This window comes from Arachis duranensis, chromosome 4, assembly GCF_000817695.3.
Source record: "Arachis duranensis cultivar V14167 chromosome 4, aradu.V14167.gnm2.J7QH, whole genome shotgun sequence".
Lineage (NCBI taxonomy): Eukaryota > Viridiplantae > Streptophyta > Magnoliopsida > Fabales > Fabaceae > Arachis > Arachis duranensis.
In genome coordinates this window covers 55,074,389-55,079,726 of record NC_029775.3, presented here as the reverse complement: position 1 = coordinate 55,079,726, position 5,338 = coordinate 55,074,389, and positions in this window count along the sequence as shown.

Here is a 5,338-nt window from a genome sequence, read left to right as displayed (position 1 = left end):
GGTGGGGGATGAGGGATGCCATTTTGTATTGGAGCAACTAGAGGAAGCCATGATTATTGAAGAAAAGGAAGAAGTGGTCGAAGATTTAGGAGATATTGAAAGTCCATGGGAATGTAGCATCATGGAGAACTCTTCCAAGAAGCTTGATATTGATGTTGAGGAGGGTGCGCAACCTCCAAGGCATGTCATCGTTGGAGACTTGGAAGAGGCTTATCAAGAGATGGATTCAATCATGGATGAATTTCTCTTTACAATGGAATCCTCTCCCATTGGACATAAAGTTGAAGTTACAAAAGAGTGTGCACAACCTCCCATACCCTTGGTGAACAATGAAGAAGAGAGTGAATCAAAAGAGAGCTACCAAGAGGAAAAAGTTGGCATGGTGTATATTGAAATTGAAGAATATGAAGAGGTTGATCAAGGATGGATTCATTCATTAATGAATTCCTATCCAAAATTGAATCACCTTCCATTGGGCAAGATGAAGTTCTTGAAGACAACACGAGCCATGTGATAAAAGAGGAAGGGTTGAAATTGAAGAAGCTTGCAAAGAGGTGGAAATAATCAAGAAAGAGCAAAAGGGAGTGGAGCTTGCAAGATCATTGGGACCAACCCTTCCTAAGTCATCAACCTACACAACATTCAAGTGGGTAAAATTTTTATCTTCAAGCCTCACTTTCTCACTTGAATATGGTTTGATTGAAACGGATGGACAACTTAGAGCTCTTTGTGGACTTAAAGGAAAAAGAGAATTGTGCAGTGGTTGGAAATTTGGTATAAAGCTCACTAAAGTCAAAGCTTTAAGGTATAGGGATTATGATGGGACAAGAACCACTTTGTATAGAAGGAGAAATTGGTGGACTAAAGAGAATTCTATGTGTCAACCGCCTTTATGTCAACCACCCGTACGAAAAAATCATGAAACTCAACTAACGGATGGGTGTGAAGATAAGATATGGGATCCCGCTCGCTATGTGAAGACCAACTATGGGGACTCATATCTTGGGTAGAACTTTGCCCAAGCTTGATGAAGATGGTTGGAAATTCTGTCAACCAATTGAGGAGTAAAGATCCTTGGAGATTCAAGGATGAGTACAAACATAAGCCACCATGACAATAAATCCCTCAAAATGTCCAACTTAAGGACTTAAACTAAAAGTGTTAGGTAAGAGACACCCCACCATGGTAAACTCTTTCCATCCTCTTTTAGTTTTGTTTAATAAGTGATTTGAGTTGCCATTGTAGGTAGATTTTCATTTCATATTGATTTGTTGGTAAAGATTGGTTGTTAGTATATTGTATTCATTAGTAGTAGATGAATAAATCCTAAAATCAAATTGCATTTTTGTGAATTGTTTAATATTTGATTGAATAAAGAAGAGTTTTGGACATTATAGGGAGCTCTTGGGCATTTTTCTGCTTTTTGGGCAAAAAAAAAAAAAGGCCATCGGCGCGCTAGCACGCTGTGCGCACGCGCACACATTGCACTTCCGCAACTTCTGGTACAAAAACCAGAGAGTTGTGCGCGCGTTGTGCCAGCATTGTGCTAGAAGCACAAGCTCATCCACGCGTAAGCGCGCTGTGCGCGTGCGCGCGGATCGTCCCAACCTCATCCACGCGTAAGCGCACTGTGCGCGCGCGCGCGGATTTGCTGCCTGCTTTTCTCCTTCCTCCTTTCTCCTTCTTTCCTCTTCTCTTCTTCTTTCTTTCTCATTTTTTTTTCTTTTTTTTTCTTCTTCCTCTCTTGAAAGATTTTTTTTCTCTTTTCTCTTTTAATAAAAAAAAATAAAAAAAAGGAAAAAATTTTTTAATAATAAAAAAAATATATAATAATAAATAAATAAATAAAATACTAAAAAAATAAAAAAATTAAAAATATAAAAAAAAAAATTTTCTTCTTCCATTTCCTTTTGTCTATTACATTTGCATACTTTTATTCTTTGCATTTTAATTTTGTTTCTATAACTTGTTCTCATTTTATTTTCTAAATTTCTCATTTTAATAATGGTGTTGAATTCTCTCACTCAATTGTTGAGAATTTCTTGCATTTGTTTTGGTGCTTCAGGACTTGTTACATTAATTGTAATATTTGTCAACACACAAGATTAGTGCTTTAGTCCTTCCTAATTCATTACCCTTTGTTTTTTTTCTTGTACCGCTTCATCATTGAGTTAGGATAGAATTAAATGCTTTCATGCATATCACTAATCTTGTTTGTGTCAATTCTTATTTGATCTTGATGCTCAATATACTCTTCATGCTTTAACTTTATTCTTACATGAAGTATCAGTTGATATGCCTTTTGCTTATATTGATTTCTCACTCACATGTTGTAGCTACCATGTAGTAGGGAATCATACTCTTATTTGGCATTAGCCCCCGCCTATGTTTTATTTGCCTTGATATCTTTGTTATAGGCTTAATTTTCTTTCCTTTTCTTTCCTTCTAGGTTGGCCACCAAGAAGGGAAAAAGAAAAAATTTCTAAATGGGGCAACAAACAAGTCATCCGCACAACCTTGTGAAGAAGCTCATCAATTGTAGCAACCCGTCCACCTTGCTCTTCTTTGCATGCACCGAGGACGATGCAATCTTCAAGTGTGGAGAGGTCGTCGACCGATCTCCATGGGTAACAATTTCCTTTTCAACACCAAATTTTTATTTTCTTTGTTAGATTAGCTATTGCATTGCATGATAGGTTGCATGTTAGTTAGAATAGTTATTGCATTTGCATGATAGGTTGCATGTTAGTTAGAATTTGTACATATTTTTACCACTTCTTTCTTATTAGGACTACTTGGTTAGGGTGATGATTTCCTTTCCAAGAAACTGTTTTAGGGCACCCTACCAATTTGAAAAAGAAAATTTGTGGAACTTGCTTGAAAGAATTTTTTTTGGAACATGGTTTTTGAGCTAAGAACACAAGCTTGTGAGATTTGAGCCTAATTGTGTGGTTACATCGTATAACCACTTATTTTTCCTTCTTGTGTGCATTATTCTCTTTCTATGAATGTAATCTTTGATTTGTTTGATTCTTTATGTCCATTATTTTGTGTATTCATGCATTTATATGATTGAGGCCATCATTTCATTAGCTCACTTACCCAAATAGCTCACCTTTTATATTCCATTGTTAGCAAAATTTGAGCCTACGATTAACCCATTTGTTCTTAATTTAGCACATTACAAGCCTTAAAGCGAAAAATAATAAATGTCCTTAATTTGGATCTTTGATTGGTTTAGGCTAGTGTGTGTGAGTATCATTCAAGTGTGGGAACCTTGGGACATTGGGTGAATAAAAAGGTAGTTTTGTATTATTTGTGTAAATATTGGGAATTGGGTACATACTTATGTATTGATCAAATGTAAAACCTTATGCATTGATGATCTTGTATAAAAAAAAGTGAGAAAAAGAAAAGAAAAAGAAAAAAAAACAATATGAAAAAAGAAAAAATATATATAGAAAAGAAAGAAAAAGAAAGAAATAAAAAGGGGACAAAATGCCCCAAAGTAAAGTCCAATAAAGATCAATGCATAAGTGTTGTGAAATGAAAAGGAATTGCATGAGTATGTGAAAAAGTGAGAAATGGGTAGTTAGGTTAGCTTTGAAATTGTATAGGATGTCATAGGTTAGGTGGGAAGTTTAAGCTTATCAAAGATTCAAATTTTAAGCTCACTTGACCAAATATGTATCCTACCAAATCCTAAGTCCACTAGCCATATATGACCCTACCTTGACCCTAGCCCCATTACAACCTAAAGAAAAGACCTCATGATAATTGTATGCGTGCATTGAATAATTGTTGATTGTTAGATGAAAAACAAATTTTAGAAAGCATGATTAGAGGAGAATTGAGAGAATTGACCCTACACACTTGAGCAACTAGAGTGCAAACACTTCCGGTGAGGGTTCGATGCTCAACTCCTTGATTCCCGGCTTTCATGAGCGTTCTTTTTGCAAGTCTATTTGAACTTCATTTCCATACTTGAATTGGTAGGATTCATGAATCGTCATATGACCTTAGCCCTACCCGTTTATACATGCTCTTGGAGGATTGATTTACTTTTAACCAAGTAAGTAGAATCATTTTGCATTTAGTTGCATTCATATAGATATATGCAAATAGTTTATTCACATTGAATAAATGTTTATACCCTTTGTTTCTCTCTTGGCTTAAGCATGAGGACATGCTTGGTTTAAGTGTGGGGAGGTTGATAAACCCCATTTGTAGAGTTTATCTTGTAGTGATTTTAGGGGATTTTATAACCTTTTACCCACATTTATTCAATGAAATAGCATGGTTTTGTATATTCTCCTTTAATTGTGCTTAAGAGTGAAAACATGCTTTTTAGGTCTTAAAATAACTAAATCTAATTCTCCTTGATTCCATTAGATGCCTTGATATGTTTATTAAGTGGTTTAAGGTTTAGGAGGCAAAGATTGGATCAAGGGAATGAAGAAAGAAGCATGAAAAGTTGGAGAACTCATGAAGAAATGAAAGAACTGGAAAGCTGTCAAGCCGACCTCTTCGCACTTAAATGACCATAACTTGAGCTACAAAGGTCCAAATAATGCGGTTCCAGTTGGGTTAGAAAGCTAACATCCGGGGCTTCCAAACGATATAAGATTTGCCATAGTTGCTACGCGTATGGTGGCCAGCGAATTCTAAAGCCTTGTGGGCCCAATCCAACTCATTTCTGATGCTATTTAACCCAAGGAATGAAGAGGAAAACACATGTTAGTTACCATTAGTTCATTCTCACTCATTAGGATTAGTTTAGAAGTAGTTTCTAGAGAGAGAAGCTCTCACTTCTCTCTAGAATTAGGATTAGGATTAGGTTTAGTTCTTAGATCCAGAGTTTAATTCATCTTCTTCTACTTCTATCTTCTCAATTCTTTGTTGCTACATTCATCTTCTTCTATTCTTTTGTTGTAATTTTCTTTATGTTGTTCTTATATTTTGTTGTAGATCTAGTATTGTTCCTTCTACATTCTTCCAATTCAATAAGAGGTAATTCATAATAAATGTGTCTTCTTTGCTCTTCTATTGTTGATATCTTCTTTTTGTAGTTATAAATTCCTTTAATTCTTGCATTTAATAATGTTTACTTCTATTGCACTTTATGTGTTTGTTGAAATGTCTCTTTTAGTTTTAGTGTAGATTTTGTTCCTATTGGCCTAGGTAGAGTAATTAGTGACACTTGAGTTATCTAATTCCTTTGTTGATTGATAATTGGAGAGATTGCTAATTGGTTTGGAGTGCACTAAAGCTAGTCCTTCCTTGGGAGTTGGCTAGAACTTGTGGCTCAAGTCAATTCATCCACTTGACTTTCCTTTAT